General features: G+C 42.3%; 1 long non-coding RNA gene across 3 annotated transcripts in view; it reads right to left on the bottom strand.

The window, feature by feature from the left end:
• Positions 1-17,517, bottom strand: part of LOC140740795 (uncharacterized) — an 87,842-nt gene that overhangs the window by 65,251 nt on the left and 5,074 nt on the right. The window contains exon 2 of one of the 3 annotated variants that reach the window (XR_012101933.1): positions 15,316-15,470. The exons of the other annotated variants lie outside the window; for them this stretch is intronic. This is a non-coding gene — a long non-coding RNA (uncharacterized lncRNA). The remainder of the gene's footprint in view (positions 1-15,315; positions 15,471-17,517) is intronic. 3 annotated transcript variants of the gene reach the window in all.

Here is a 17,517-nt window from a genome sequence, read left to right as displayed (position 1 = left end):
AGCGAGTCACATAGGGAGCGATCCCTGCGGAAAGCAGAAGGGGGGGGGAGGGAAAGATGTGCTTGGTAGTGGTATCCTGTTGGAGGTGGCAGAAGTTACGGAGAATTATACGTTGGACCTGGAGGCTGGTGGGGTGGTAGGTGAGGACAAGGGGAACCCTATCCTGAGTGTGGTGGCGGGCGGATGGGGTGAGGGCAGATGTGCGGGAAATGGGACAGATGCGTTTGAGAGCAGAGTTGATGGTGGAAGAAGGGAAGCCCCTTTGTTTAAAAAAGAAAGACATCTCCTTCATCCTGGAATGAAAAGCCTCATCCTGAGAGCAGATGCGGCAGAGACGGAGGAATTGTGAGAAGGGGATAGCATTTTTGCAAGAGACAGGGTGGGAAGAGGAATAGTCCAGGTAGCTGTGAGAGTCTGTAGGCTTATAGTAGATATCAGTAGGTAAGCTGTCTCCAGAGATGGAGACAGAAAGATCAAGAAAGGGGAGGGAGGTGTCGGAAATGGACCAGGTAAATTTGAGGGCAGGGTGAAAGTTGGAGGCAAAGTTAATGAAGTCAACGAGCTCAGCATGCGTGCAGAAGGCAGCGCCAATGCAGTCGTCGATGTAGCAAAGGAGAAGAGGGGGACAGATACCCGTATAGAATTGGAACATGGACTGTTCCAGTAGGTCTCCTTGTGGAAATGGGGGGGGGGGGGCTGGCTGCATTAGAATTCCACAAAAAATACCATACATTTATTACTGTAGCATATTTTTAAAATAAATTCTTGGCTTTGTGACTTCCATTATTTCATAAAATTCCTCTACTTTGTCTATGAGCACTGGTCCTAAGATACCTGCTTTGAGGAAAATTACACATATGACTCACAATCAAAATTACCAAGCTTTGTTGTGTGAATTGCACGGCTCTTTTCAACGTATTTATCACTCTCTGAGTGCAATTTGCGGTTTAAATCATAAACCATATGACAATTACAGCACAGAAACAGGCCATCTTGGCCCTTCTAGTCCGTGCCGAATGCTTACTCTCACCTAGTCCCACCTACCTGCACTCAGCCCATAACCCTCCATTCCTTTCCTGTCCATATACCTATCCAATTTTACTTTAAATGACAATACTGAACCTGCATCTACCACTTCTACTGGAAGCTCGTTCCACACAGCTACCACTCTCTGAGTAAAGAAATTCCCCCTCGTGTTACCCTTAAACTTTTGCCCCCAACTCTCAACTCATGTCTTCTTGTTTGAATCTCCCCTACTCTCAATGGAAAAAGCCTATCCACGTCAACTCTATCTATCCCCTTCATAATTTTAAATACCTCCATCAAGTCCCCCTTCAACCTTCTACACTCCAAAGAATAAAGACCTAACTTGTTCAACCTTTCCCTGTAATTTAGGTGCTGAAACCCAGGTAACATTCTAGTAAAAAATTCTAGTAAACCATTGGACACCTTGCAATCAGCAGCAATCTCCTTGGTGCTGAACTGGCTTCGGGGCTGTGGCTTATGGCCATCAGGCTCCTGGACCAGCCTCGCTTGCCTTAGCACTGAATTGGCTCTGTGGAGGTGCACTCACTTTCAGGGACTCTGCTGTTAATGTTCAATGTGTTATTTGTTTACATTTTTATTATTTGTACAATTTGTTCTTTTTTAGCACATTGGATGTTTGACAGTTTTTGTTGTGTAGGTTTGTATTATCGGTTCTATTTTGTTTTATTGTTTTGTGGCTGCTTACTAGAAGGCAAATCTCAATGCTGCATACAGTATGCATATTTTGATAATAAATGGACTTTCAACTTTGAACTTTAAGCATTCCGTGTAGATTTTTTTTTGCCAGGTAGAATAAAGTCTTTGATGCATAAGCACTGGTTAAATGCGAGTTTACTATAATTCACCATTCTGTAGTCAGATACTATTTTTCTTGAGTAATGTGACTTGTATGATTTGTGATATTCCTTGTTTACTCTCCACTCTAAAGTGCTGTTTGATTTCTGGCTTCTTGTAATTACTACTTATATTCCTATTCTCCGATAATACCTGTGATATCTTCAATCTGCACCCATTTCTTCAACTTGGAACCAATACAATATTTGGAAAATTACTGCAGGTTCCAACATCCTCATTTCCTCCTCTACAAATGTCCACTTCTTGAATTCTAACATTTGTAGTCAACATCAGCTGTGAACTATCAAGAGAGTGTAAGCAATAGCTGCTAGCAAACATTACGAGTAACTCAGAACAAAAGAAGCATTTTTATATCCAATAATGCATGATTTACACATTCACATGTTAGTTGGATCATTTCCGTTATTTTTAATGGAAAACAAATGTTGGCTTCCTTTACTGGCATAGAGTACTATTGTGCAATTGAAAGTGAATGGATTTCATCCTTGGTCAGTACATATGAAGTTACTTTCAATGGCATATCTTATTGATTAGCCAGCATTTATATTTGCATTATCCTGAGTTTGTAATTCCTACAGTACATAATTCAAAAAACTATTACTTTGGAAAATCGCAATGCCTGATATATTTAATGACATAAATATGTTTGATGACAGCATAGGAATTCAACAAGTAATCAGAACTTGGTTATAATTGTTAACTACTATTCTATATGCTGCAGATAAGCCATTTAATTCCAAGACTTTTTTTTTAAATTCTACATTGCCAGGAAATGTGAAAAAGTGGTATCTGCAGCAAACTCATCAAAGTCTCTTGCTTTTCAGATACTTGTATATAATTGCCAGGCTGTAAAAAAACCAAATACATCCCATCAAGGACGAATGGAAACACTTATTCTTTGTATGATGCATTTCACACTTATAGTTGTCTCAAAGCACTCCACATTTCATTACTTTCACAGCATGAGCACTCTTATTTAATGCAAATATAATCAGCATTTTAATCCTTGTAAGGATCGTGAAGAATAAATGTGACATATAATGAGATAATTGTTTTGATTATGCCCTCTGGTAGACAATTGTTGATTAGGGAACTGACCAGACACCCAAGAGTTCAAGGTAGTTACTGCAAAGAAAGCACTAAATCAACAATGCCTTCATTGTGAATTAAGTTCTGGTGGATTGTTTAAAACAAAATTAACTGTTTCCTATGACATTAGTAAGCAGAAGAAACAGCAAAAATCTAACATGTCTCTATGCTGGAGAAGAAAATTCTCCATCAGATAGAATTCTGAGTGGCAGCAAACGTGTTGAATTTATTTCACAACCAAATGATTTGACAATGGGATACTATCCGACCGTGCTGGGTGCCATTGATAGCCCAAGATCAGACAATTACCATTCCATCTCTTTCAAATCATTCAGAAGTTTTCAGTCGTAGATCTCATTTAAGACCCAGGCCCTCTAAATGGACTCCGCTTTTTCCATTCTCTTAGCTGCTGCCTCTCCTTCATTTGGGTGATCTAACCACCCATGTTTATCTTAGGGCTGAGGAAAATCCAGCCCATTACTACATAAATTCCCTCTTTCTCCATTCAAAATGATCTTTTCCCTCTCGGACACCAGGGGCACAATGCATCAAACAGGACTTGTATCAGAGGTTATAAAAATGTCAAGCTATCTGCTGCTTATAGAATACGCCAATTTGCTGTGACTACTTGGGCAGTGCTTGTCCCCTGATATTGAAAAGGTATTCTATACTGTTCTGCAAGACAATCACTACAATATGGTCATTCCCTTTTCCTAGATCATTCCAGCACTGAAAACCTGTTTGAGAGACTCATAACTCCAGAGGATTTCCACACTGCCTAGATGTTGGGTTTCAACACTCTAAATCTTACTGCATTTGGCTGCACAATCACTGCCTTCCAGACTTTTATTAATATTGTATATTGATGAGGATAGTGTGGTTAATGTTTACTATGTAGACTTCAGTAAGGATTTATGACAAGGTACCACAGGGGAGGCCGGATGAAAAAGTGAGAGCCAAGATAATTTGGCAAGTTTCATCCAAGATTGGCTTAGTGATTGGAGGTGGGGGGGGGGGGTAATGGTTGAGGGTGGGGGGCTCTTTGCAATTGAAAGCATGTGACCACAGAGTATTGGTGCTGCAACCTTGCAGTTGGTTATATACATAAAATTTGAATGTACAGTAGGTTGGTCTGATCACCAACCTGGAAGAATATGATTGGGCTGGAGAACGGGCAGAGGAGATTCAATGGAGTGTTGCCTAGGACAGAATGTTTCAGTGAAGAGGAAAGACTCTATATGCTGTGTTTGTCTTCCTTGGAGCAAAATCTGAGGGGGAATGTAACTAAAATATTCCATATTATTAGCGCTAAGTCTTCTGTCACCTGCCTTGTCTTTTTGGTACTTCTGTGTACTGATGAAGTTTACTTTCCTGAAGACATTTGACAAGCTCTATTTACAGTGTGGGATCCCCAGTCAATGCATGGAAAGTTAATATCACCTACCATAACAACTTTATGTTCCTTGAAACAGTCTGCCATCTCTTTACAAATTTGTTCCTCTGAATCCCGAGGACAGTTGGCTTGTCTGTAATATAGCCCCGTTAACGTGGTCATACCTTTCTTATTTCTCAGTTCCGTCCGTATCGCCTCACTAGTTTCCTTCCCCAATCTGGCCTGACAGAGCGCTGCCGCGACATTTGCCCAAACTGTAATGCCACCCCTCCTCTTTTAATTCCTGTCAGAACTAAAACAATGGCACCCCAGAATACTGAGTTGCCAGTCCTGCCCTTCCTGCAACCAAGTCTCACTAATGCCTACAACTAATTCCATGTGATAATCTATCCCCCAAGCTCATTTGCCTTTCATACGATACTTTTTGCATCAAAAAATTATCCCTCCTACGCCAACTCCTTAGCCGTGTACTAAACTGTATAATTTTCCTAGCTCTGGCCTCTCTTGCATACGGCATGGGCAGCAATCCTGAGATCACAATCCTGGAGGTCCTGCCTTCAACGTAGCACCTAACTCCCTGAACTCCATATGCAGAACCTTGTCACTTCCCTACCCATGTCATTGGTGCCCACATGGATCATGACCTCTGGCTGTTCACCCTCCCACTGAATGCTGAGGACTCAATCCAGGATGTCCTGGGCCCTGGCACCCAGGAGGCAACATACCTTCTGGTAATCTCGTTCTCACTCACAGCACCTCCTGTCTGTTCCCCTAAGTAATGAATCCCTTATCATCACAGCCTGCCTCCTCTCCCCACTTCTCTTCTGAGTCACAGAGGCAGATTCAGTGACAGAGACCCAACCACTGCGACTTTCCTCTGTTAGGTCATCCACCCCCAAAAGTATCCAAAGTAATATATCTCTTGTTGAGGGGGATGGTCACGGGTACACTGCACTGGCTCCTTAACCCCTTTTCCCTTCCTGACTGTCACCCAGCTCTCTGTGCCCTGCACCTTTGGTGTAACTACCTCTCTATATGTCCTATCTCTCAACCCTCAGCCTCCCGAATGATCCGGAGTTCATCCAGTTTGAGCCTCAACTACTTAATGCAGGCTGTTCGCAGCTGCAGTTGGATGCACTACTTGCAGTTGTAGTCATCAGGTACACTGTAGGTCCCCCTGTCATCCCACATCCCACAAAAGGAGTATTCAACTATCCTACCTGGCATCTCTATTGTCCTAGCTCAGCAGATATAAAGAAGGGAAGGGAAAAAATTCTTAAATAGAGCTTTGCCTTTCTTTGCTTTCTGTGACTGAAGCCTCTCTTTGGAAAGTTCTGAAGAGCTAAAGCCTCAAGATCACCACTCTGACACTGCTCACTCAAATGATGTCCATTGTGAGTTTAGGTCTTCTGTTACAGTTGCCCTCTGCAGCTTCCTGAGATTCTATGCATTGGAGACTCTAAACCAGGCTGATATATCAGTCTTGTTCTTTGAAATTAAGAATCCACACCCCTGCTGGGTAAAGGTTTCCAACGTTTCAAAACCCTTTCTCATTTGAAGGAGGGTTCTCATTTGTTCTGAATCACTGACCCATTATTTTAAGATTGTATCTCTTAGGTCTTAACATCCCAGCCAGGCAAAACATCATCCTTGAACCTCTTTGACAGGCGTCAGAATAATTTTGTAATTTTCAATGAGTGCTCCTCTCAGTCAGCTGAAATGACCTGGGAATTGATCATAGGGAGACCAAACCCTTGCACAATATTCCAGATGAGATTTCATCAGAGACCGATATAATTGCACACAAGGAAATGAAAGCATGAGTAGGCTACCAGGGTCCTCAAACTTGTCCTGAATTTAGTATGATCCTGTCTGCTCTATTCCAAGTCTCAACTTCTAAGGATCTGATTCACATTTGGCACAGTTTTAAATCTATTCAATATATGTGTACTGTCATTAATATAATATATATATAGCCATAAGTTACAATAAGAAATATATTTTAGAAAGTAGTCAAAAAGAGAGAAAAATAGTGAGGTAGTGTTCCTGGGTTCATGGCCCATTCAGAAATATATTGGCAGAAGGGAAGAAGCTATTCCTGAAACATACAGTGTGTGACTTCAGACTCCTGTACCTCCTCCCTGAAAGTAGTAATGAGAAGTGAGCATTATAATACACTGAACATAAATTAAAATAATATCTTCAGTACTTTGTATAATATCTTGCACATAATGTTTTTACTTATCTTACATGAGTCATTAGCTTAATTTAAAGAAATATTTAAAAGTTTTGTGATACACTAGTTGTTAAGCCCTAACTATTTTCCCTTAAAAAACGAGTCCCCAGCCCCCAGGGGAACAGTCATGTTGTGCTCTCAAAATTAGGGCATTGGTGAAGAGCACTGTTGGGTATTTATCAAACATAGCTGATAGACAAAGGCAAATACCGAAAATCAATATTCAATAAATCACCATTAAGACCCCAGAGAATAAATAGCCCTAGGAGCAATGTAAGGAAAACATTTACAAACATTAGCATACCCTGTAAACGCCCAAATTAGTCATCTTTTACCTATAGGTATTGTAATGTCAACCAGATTATCCTCCAATTCCACGGTATAAATAACCCGGAACTTTATTTAAAGCCTTATTTGTCTTATTTAAAGCAAATGGCATTTCATCCTGTAAACATTCTGGATAGTTATCATTCACTGTCATGCAGTAAATATCATAACAAATATGGTCAAAATAGCATTGTTCAGTGTATTCAAACTTAAGAACAAATAAGATCAGAAATAGAGCATCAACTCCTCAAGGCTGCTCAGCCATTCATAGACTATTTCCATTTTCACATCGTTTATCTGTCCTCTCTCCATATCACTTGATTTCTCTAATATTCAAAAAATCTATTATTCTCAGTTTTGAATGAGCCTCCACAAGTTGCAGATGGTGACAAGGAGGCATACAGGAGTGAAATAGGTCATCGAGTTGAGTGATGTCGCAACAATGACCTGACATGCAGCATCAGCCAAACGAAGGAATTGATTGTGGGTTTCAGGAAGGTGAGGTTGGGAGAACACGTACCACTCCTCACTGAGGAGTCTGTCATAGAAAGGGTGAGTAGCTTTAAGTTCCTTTGTGTTGACATTTTGGATGATCTATCCTGGGCCCAACACATTGGTGCAAACATAAAGAAGGAATCCAGTGGTTTTACTTTCTTAGGAGTTTAAGGACAGTTGGTTCGTCACTAAAGACTCTTGTATATTTTTATAGATATATGATGGATAGCATTCTGACTGAAAATCTGCTATAGAGCCTTGAAATAGCAGGCTTGCAGGGAATGTAGACTCAGTCCGTTCCATCACAGGTCTCCACCATCAAGAGCATCTTCAAGTGGTGGTACTTCTAGAAGGTGGCAAAGACGCATTCTTTGCCTGGAAGCAACTTGCATCTCTTCAGGAAGAGCAATATGCATGGATCTGTTTATTGTCAACGTATCTTTACAATGGGATTAGAATGGGCCCTTTGCCCCGCAATATTAAAATATGTTATAATGAAAATAGTATGTTTTTGCTGTTAATTGTTCCTTGTAATTATAATCACTGTATTTCTCTTGCTCACTCCTCCAGTATTTCACTTTGTTATGAATAATTTTCAATAGACAAGTAAAATTTAATCTTGTTATGCCTGGAAACTTTTCCCTATCAGAGGAAGATAAAACGAAGGACATAGATTTAGGGTAATGAGTTAGAGATTTAGAGGGGATTTAAAGGGGATCTTCTTCACTGAGAAAATGATAAGTACCTGAACGCCACTCCAAGAGGGAAAATTTGAATCTGGGTCATTAACAGTGTAGGAAAAGGATTTAGATGAACATTAGCATGAGAGGACTGCTGACTAAGTGCTGGGAGATGGGATTAACATGGAAGAGTGTCTAACTGGATTGCATGGATGAATTGCGCCAAGCGAACATCTGCACTACATACTTCATCTTCCTTGTGTCCTCCATCTTCTCTCATTTTGTACCAGCTCACTAAACTCACTGTCTACTACACCTCTCTATGCTTACTAAATTCTTCACATTCCAAGTGCTCTGTAGTGAGTCCATCCTCAAGTCCATCAGCTCTAAGTGGTCTGCCAGGAGCTGCAGTTAGATGTACTGTACTTCTCCAGGTGTGGTCATCCTAGACAATAGAGGTGCTGATGGAAACCCACGCTTTGACCTCAACCACTTTGACGTCAACACAGGTCTTCTCAAAATGGTAGGTCCTTGAAGGCTGCTCTGGCTAGAGCTTGCTTCTTTTTTACATGCTACCATTAGGTTAAGAGAAACTCACTTCAGTTAAAAGATATAAAGTATCTTCTTTGGTTAGAAGAGTAATGAATGTAATTGTGTGATGCAAAGCAAACTGTGATGTATGGTAGGGACAGCTCTTTCCTAATGTCAAGATAGTGGGATTTGTGTCTCTGAAAGCTCTCTCTGAAGTCTTCTGTGGTAGTCTAAAGTCTTCCATTCATAACCTGTTTCCAGTAGTATTTTAAATACATATCCATTAAATAATTTCCTCACATTCTGCAGAGGAATATTTCATGAGGATTTTCTCTGTAACTCTTAAAGAAAGGAGGAAGGCTAGGCTGTCCTCGGTGGTTGGGAAGATGTTGGAATTAACTGTTAAGGATGGTGATGCAGGGCAAGAGAGGACAAAGTCAGCATGGTTTCCTTAAGGAAAACCATCTTGCCCGATGAACCTGTTGAAATTCTTTGAGGAGATTATATATAGGATAAATAAAGAGGATTCAGTGGAAGTTGTGTATTTAGACTTTCAGAAGGCCTTCGACAAAGTGCCACACATGAGGCTGCTTACCTAGTTAGGAGCCCATAGTAATACAGGAAAGTTACCGGCATGGTTGGACCATTGGCTGAGTGGTAGGAAGCAGCAAATCAGAATAAAAGGATCCTTTTCTGATTGGCTGCCAGTGACTAGTGGTGCTCCGCAGGGGCCGGTGTTTGGGCTGCTTCTTTTTATGCTGTATATCAATGATTTAGATGATGGAATAGATGGCTTTGTTGACACATTTGCAGTTGATACAAAGATTGGTGGAGGGGCAGGTAGTATTGAGGAAACAGGTAGGCTGCAGTAGCACTTAACAGATTAGGAGAATAGGCTAGAGAGTGACAGATGAAATACAATGTTGGAAAACAAGAGGACAAGAGGACACAGCTTTGGGAGAGAGGGACATCCATTACGTCCTTTGAACACATAAACTGGTCATCACTCTTCCTCATTTGCATTATGTAATTATTAGTTATTTTGTGACTTACTTTAATTCTTATGGCTCGCACGGTACTGCTGCCTTAAAATAACAAATTTCATAAAATGTGTTAGTAATAATGAACCTCTTCCTGATTCTGATTCTGAGGCAATTTCTTTCCTCTCACTGATGCTACATGAGCCACTGGGTCCCTGCCGCAGATTGCTTATTGCTCCAGATTCAAGCACCTACAGTCTCTTGTGCTTTCCATATCAAATTACTGCGCAGTATGTGGTAAGTGCTGCGTGATTTGCTGAGGGAGGAGTGCAAGGTTGAAGAAATGGCATCCGTATCAACTAAGGTTGTTGCATCCTGCATGATCGGTGTTGAAACTAATTTAAAATTATTACTGGTTCAGTTGCTTTCATTTATGTTGAATGTACTGAAAACGATCCGTATCGAAGGTTCATTTATTATCAAAGCATACAACTCTGTAATTCTTCTTCTCCAGATGGCTGTGAAACCAAGAAAGAAAAGACTGGCAACACAATAAACAACCACTCAAATCACTCCTCACCTCACAAGAATACAAACAAAAATGAAACCGGCACATTGAAACTCAAATCCCCCTCACCTGCACACAAAAAAAAAAGAGAAAGATCAGCCTTAAAAACACAATGTAAAAAACTATAAGATTGGAAATTAAGTCTATTGTCCAAGTCTGTATCCAAAATGCAGAAAAACTGGGTAACATTCTTCAGGCACAGTGGCAGTCCATTCCTTCTCCAGCAGCAAGCAATCCCATCAGCAATCAAAAGGCACTCTCCTCTCTCCAGGATCCCAACGATCAAACTGCCTATCCTTCCTCACAGTCTCTCTAAACATTGCATTTACCTTTACACCAAATACCCCATGCTCTGTCCTATGTCATTGGTTTACATTCCCCTACCAACAGCTCTAGCAATCATAGACCATTTCAGAAGGATTCAATGATATCCCAACTCATTCTTCGAAACTCACTGAGCACAGGCCCAGAGTGATGAAGCGCTCCTCATATGTTAACCCTTTAATTCCTGGAATCACTCTTTTGACTCTCCTCTGGACCCTATCCAATGTCAGCATATTTTTCTTCGATTAGGAGGCCGGATCTGCTCACAATGCTCCAAGTGCAGTGTGACCAATGTCTTATAAAGCCTCAGCATTACATCGTTGCGTATGTGTTTTTGTCCTCTTGAAATGAATATTAACACTGCATTTACCTTCCTCACCACCGGCTTATCCTGAAAGTTAATATTTAGGGAATCCTGCACAAGATTTCCAAGTCCCTTTGTATCACTGATTTTTGAATTTTCTTCCGACTAAGAAATAGTTCATGCCTTTAATCCCTCTACCAAAGTGCATGACCATAAATTTCACTACACTATATTCCATATGCCACTTTTCTAATCTGTCTAAGTTCTTCTGCAGACCTTCTACTTCCTCAACACTACCTGCTCCTTTACCTAACTGCAAACTTGGATACAAAGCCATCAATTCAATCACCTAAATCATTGACATATATAACATAAAAAGAAGCAGTCCCAACACCCAACCCTGCTGAGCACAACTAGTCACTGGCAGCCAACCCGTAAAGGCCTCGTTTATTCCCATTCTTTCCCTCTAGCCAGTCTGCCAATCTTCAATCCATGCTACTATCTGACGTGCAATACCGAGAACTCCTATCTTGCTAAGCAGCCTCATGTGCTGCACTATGTCAAATGATTTCTGACAATCCAAGTACACAACATCCACTGACTCTCCTTTGTCTATCCTGCCTGTTATTTCCTCTGAATTCCAACAGATTTGTCAGGCAAGTTAAATGCTGACTTTGGTCTATTTTATCATGTGCTCACCCCAAAAACGTATCTTAATAATGGCCCCAACATCTTCCCAACCACTGAAGTCAGTCTAACTGGCCTATAATTTCCTTCCTTCTGCCTCCCTCCCTTAAAGAGTAGAGTGACCCTTTAACTTCCAGTCCTCCAAAACCATTCCAGAATCTCATAATTCTTGAAAAATGCTTTCATAGTCTCTGCAGTAAACTTATTCAGTACCCTGAGCTGCAGTCCATCTGGTTCAGAGGACTTATCTACCTTCAGTCCTTACAGCTTCACTCACTTTGGAGGAGCTTTCCTTATAGCAAATGCACTCACTTCGGCCTCTTTTTCACTCTTGAATTTCTGGCATTGTGTTGGTGAATTCCACAAAGAAGACCGATATCAACAATTTATTAAGCTCATCTGCCATTTCCTTGACTCCCATTACTACCACCCCAGCAACATTTTCCAGTGGTCCGATACCAATTCTTAACTCTCTTTTATATATCTGAATAACCTTTTGGCATGGCATGGTTTTTGTAAAGTGAAAAGGAAATCATGCCTGTCAAATATGTTAGAATAGTTTGAGGAAATAGCAAGCAGGGTGGACAAAGGAGATTTAGATTTTAGATTTAGATTTTCAGAAGGCATTTGGTAAGGTGCCTCACATGAAGCTACTTAATAAGATAAAATCCAATGGTGTTACAGGAAAGATACTGGCGTGGATAGAGGAATGGCACACAGGCAGGAGGCAGTGGGTGGGAATAAAGAGGGCCTTTTCTTGTTGGCTGCCACTGACTAGTGGTATTCCTCAGGGGTCAGTATTGTGACTGTTACTTTTCACTTTGTTTGTCAATGATTTAGATAGTGGAATTGATGGCTGTGTGGCAAAGTTTTTGCATGATATGAAGTTAGGTGGAGGGGTATATAGTGTTGATGAAGCAAGGCGATTGCAGCAGAACTAGGACAAATTGGAAGATTGGGCAAAAAAGTGGCAGATGGAATACAGTGTTGACAAATGTATGATCATGCATTTTGGTAAACAGAAAAATAGTGTAGGCTATTATCTAAATGCGGAGAAAATGCAAACATCAGAGGTGCAAGACTCCCAGAAGGTTAATTTACAGATTGAGTCTGTAGTAAAGAAGGCAAATGTAATGTTGGCATTTATATCAAGTGAAATAGAATATAAAAGCAAGGAGATAACGCAGAAGCTTTATAAGACACTAGTCAGGCTGCACTTGGAGTATTGATAACAGTTTTGGGCCTCAGATATTAAAAAGGATGTATTGATATTGGAGAGAGTCCAGAGGAGGCTCACAAAGATGATTCTGGGAATGGAAGGGTTTACATATGAGGAACGTTTGGTAATGTTGGGCCTGTACTTACTGGAACTTAGAAAAATGCGTGTCGATCTCATTGAAACATACCGAACGATGAAAGAACTAGATAAGGTGGATGTGTGGTGTTTCCTCTGGTGCAGGAACAGAAGTAAGAAGGTATTTTTTTAGCCAAAGTGTGGTGAATCTGTGGAACGCTCTGCCACCAACTGTGGTGGAGATCAAGTCTGTGGATATATTCAAAGCAGAACTTGACAAGTTCCTGATTGGTTGGGGCATCAAGGGATATTGTGAGAGGACAGGTGAATGGGGTTGAATGGGATCCGGGATCAGCCATGATGAGATGGCGAAGTGGACTTGATGAGCTGAATGGCCTAATTCTGCTCATATGTCTTCTGGTCTAGGAAAGCATCTCTGCATTTTGGAGTCTGAAAGTACTGACTCCCTTAGTGTGTCTCCTCTCACCATTAGATCCCAGAAAATCTTGCACAGATGTCAAAATTACATCTGCTCTGCAGGTGACCACAGGAAACAGCAGAGTTGACACAGCTCAGCACATCACGGAAGCCAGTCTCTCCTCAATGGATTCTGTCTATACTTCGTACTGCCTCAGTAAAGCAGCCAGAGGAATGATTGTTAATCTGTAGTGATGTGTATTCTGTCGATATCTCATTGGAATAGTAGGCTGGAAAGATCACTGAAGATTTCTAGTGCGATTTTTGCTATTAGTTAGCTAAACTACTAGTGTGAGATTAGCTAGAGTTAGTCTTTTCTGTGAATCCAACCTATCAGCAACATTACAATGCATGGAGAATAATGATGAGAAGACCATTTCCAATAAATATGATTGGAAATACGTTTAGGGCAAATATGATTTAGGTAAACCTGACGCATAAACGTTTGAATGCTACTTTATAGGATATTGAGTTTATCTATTGTATGAACACTGACACACCCATGCAAACTTACTGTATGCCACGAATCAACAATTTAACTCACATCTGTATAAACTTAAATTAACAATGCATTGACAAAGTAATTTAAACTAATACAAACTGAATTTTAAAAGGGCTCATTACACATGCTTTAGCCTAAAGTGTGCAGATAATCATCAGAGCAAACTGTTGCACAGTCAAACAAGTTTGCTTGGTTTCCTTTACACAAAGTACCAAACAATTCTGCCTTAAAACACAGTCCAAGCAAAACGTAAATAAATAGCCACATCACATCCAAGGGCAGAGCGATGAACATTCTCCAAAGCCGTCCGATAAATGGTGTAATGCCCTGGTCACATCTTTATTGTTGTGCTGTAGGTATTTTATTTAGCAGTTCTGTAAGAGCAGTCTGTTCTGCTCTCAGCCTGTTTGGGTTACTGTTGAAGATGAGGGACCATGAGGAATATGTGCCATCCAATTAGGTTAGTCTTGAGCATTGGTTTGGTGGGACATGAAGAGAGAAGACACTGGGTGAACTGGTCGTAGCGTGCGATCCGGTGGGAGACCTGTTTGTCTGAAATGGATTGCAAGTGACATTCAGAAGGTGGTGTGGGTGGTCACGCTGACCGAGGGCCCAGAGCGTGAGTGACGGAGAAGTTCAAGATGAGTTCCAACTTGTGCACATTTCATTGTTTAATTAAAATAGGCCTTTTTCTTTACTAACCTTTTAGTTAAGTTAAGATTCATAAATATAATTCCTTTAACTGTATGCAATGTACGATCTGCTATTTTGTGGCATTAATTTGTAACAAGGTAGCAAATTACACAGCAACCACACAAACAGGGGTTTGGGGTGGGAGACCTGTCTCAATCCCTCGAGTTTGGTGGGACTGGACAGTGTCTTCCCTGGACTTACATGGCCAAGGAACCCAGTGGTTTCATTGTGGGGTTATTGTCCGGGATCAATTTCGTGGAATGCTGTGTGATTGCCCTCAGCATTGATGCAGTGGGTTGAGTGTTTAACCCTGTGTTGAACTACTGTCCAGTAGAGTGAATACAATACGTGGTTATGGATGATGGAGGGGTTGAGCAGTGGTGTAAATCCACGGGGTTACCATTAATGAATGCGTAGGAATTGAGTGGGGTAGACATTTGTATCCCTGACAAATTGTTAATGCGAATTTTAAGTACCATTAAAGCAGTAGGAGCAGTTATGATTATAGAGCGCATGTTTGATAAAATGGTGGGCAAAGACTTTGTTTTAGTTCAGACTAGTGATGACGTAACAGCAGAGGAACTGCATGATACTATTGGGGCCCCAGAAGATGAAGGGGGGGGGGGTCCATTGGCTGTCCACAGTTTCCAAGAGAAGGGGGGTGTAGGGGAGAGGGCTGAATTGCAAGTCGAGTCTTGCGTAGCTGGTGGCAGAAACCTCAAAGACAGGTTGCTCTCGTTTCTGCGGAACAAGGAGAAAGAGTGGTCTAACATGGAAGGTCTAAAGAGTCCTCCAGTGAGGGGTGAGCATTCTGAGTTGGTATCAGCCCTTACCTCTCTAGCGAATAAGTGGCCCAGTGCACAGGCGGAGGGCCCCAGTTATCGAAAGCTGAGAATGTTCTCAGTAATGAAGCCTGATCCTGAAGGGGAAGAGGCGCATGAGACTTGGACAGAGCAGACTTCTCAGATGCTGGCTGAGCGGCGGTGCCCTGATAACATAAAAAGACAGTAATTCGTTGAAAGTTTGAAGGGGATGGCTGCTGATGTAATGAGATCCGTAAAGACACAGAACCCCTTTGTTACCTTTGCGGGCTACATGCAAGCACTAGAAAGTGTGTTTGACGCAACGGGAAGCCCAATGGAGCTTATGACAGGGTTTCAGAATACGGTTTAGGAGAAGGGGGAGAAACTTTTCACCTACGTTTTTCAGCTAGAGGGGCAGCTGAGTTGCTTGTGGTGTTGGGGGGGGGGGGGGCATTCAAAGCTGAGGTGAATGAGTTAAGAAAGAACCAAGTGGTGAAAGGCATCCAAGCACCAGACCTGATCGTTCAGGGGTACCCGAATGTCTCTCAAGACGTGCCCCACTCCCTCATCAGTCGAGCTGATTAGAGAAGTAAGAGAGGAGGGGAACACAATGGAAGTGCAGGAGGCCTTCGTCAGCAGGGTTCAATCCTTGGTTGTAGCCCCCCTTGGCTGAGGTGACCACTGATAACCCACCTCGGGAGTAGTAAAGGAGCTCATGGCAAACTTTAGGACCGAGATGTCCCTGTTTCTATCGATGGGTGCAGCCACCCTGCGCAATAAAGCCAATAAAGCCCCTGAGGTAATGGACTGAGCAGAGGGCTGCAAGTGAGTGCGGTCCCGGCAGAAGGGGAGCGGCTGGTATTGTCTATTATAACTGTGGTGAAGATGGACATTTCAGTCGGGAATGTAAACGATGGGAAACCCCTCAGACAGTGAACCCCCGGGTACCTAAGCAGACAGAGACGTAGGGAAACTTAGAAGCGATCCAGTGAGGGAATGGCCTGGTGTCTTGGGGTGTGGGGGAACACATTTCCAGCAATGTATCAAGGAACACCCGACAGCAAAAAGACCTGTTCCTGAAGGCTTAGTGGGGCAAGCTCCGGTGTATCCCTATGGATTGAGGGTATTTATGCTAGAGCCATACTTGACATCGGCTCTCAGTTTACTCTGCTGTACAGTTCATTTTACAACCAGTATTTGACACATTTTCCATTAACACCATTCAGTGCGCTAGAGATCTGTGGTCGTAGTATAGATGAATATCTGAATGATGGCTACTTGTCATTGAAGCCGGAGTTTTCAGAGGCCAATGTGGGAGTAGCTGAGGTCCTTGATACATTAGAGGCGGTTTGCCGGGACCCGGTAAAGTTGGGCGATGCTTCAATTCTTGTGGGGACAAATACTCCTATTGTGAGGAAGCTAATGGGTGCCTGCAAGGAGAGAGTTGGAGAGAGCTTCCTGAAAACATTGTCCATTCACCCTGTGTTCCAAGCCGCTTTTGAGGAAGAGCATGGCCACACTGGACTGGATGATGAGCATAAACGAGGGACTTTGCAGTACACCCAGTCCAAACCCATTGTGTTACAGCCTGGGGAAGTAGCTAGAGTGACAGGAATCCCCAAATGCCTAATACTGAGACCCCCTTGGTGGATGCGCCGGAAGACCATGAAGAGGAGTGATGCTTACCTGCTGGGGTACCGGTGAAGCCCGAATTGTAGAAGCCCTCAGCTGTGTAGCTGAACAGGATGACAGTGAGTGTCAGGAGTGCTTCAGAGTAGGAGGTCACCCTCAGACAGGCACACCTTTCACCAGTGACGGTAATGTCTAGTGTCCCTGTGAGACAAGCCGGGGAGGGACTCTCTCCGAAAAAGGGAAAGCTGACTGCTGAGTTATTCAACTTTAGAGACTCCCCGCTACCTGGCGGTTGGAAGAAGAGGTTGATAGAGACGATGTTGAAGCTGGAAGATGTCTTTTCTACTGTTGAGTTTTATGTGGGTTGTTCCAAGAGCACTTGCCGCACCGTCCGGGTGACTGAGGACATCCCGTTCAGAGAATGGTTGTGGCAACTGCTGCCCGCACAGGTGCAGGACGTCTGGCAGCACCAGTGGAAGTTAAAGGAAGCTGGGATCATCACTGAGTCCAGAAACCCTCATGCGCCTCCAGTTGTGGTGGCCAAGAAAAAGAATGGGAAGGTATGGATGTGTGTAGACTATTGGACTCTAACAGGCCTAC

This window comes from Hemitrygon akajei, chromosome 2, assembly GCF_048418815.1.
Source record: "Hemitrygon akajei chromosome 2, sHemAka1.3, whole genome shotgun sequence".
NCBI lineage: Eukaryota > Metazoa > Chordata > Chondrichthyes > Myliobatiformes > Dasyatidae > Hemitrygon > Hemitrygon akajei.
Note: the sequence above shows the minus strand (reverse complement) of the source record. Positions and strands in the feature narration are given on the sequence as shown.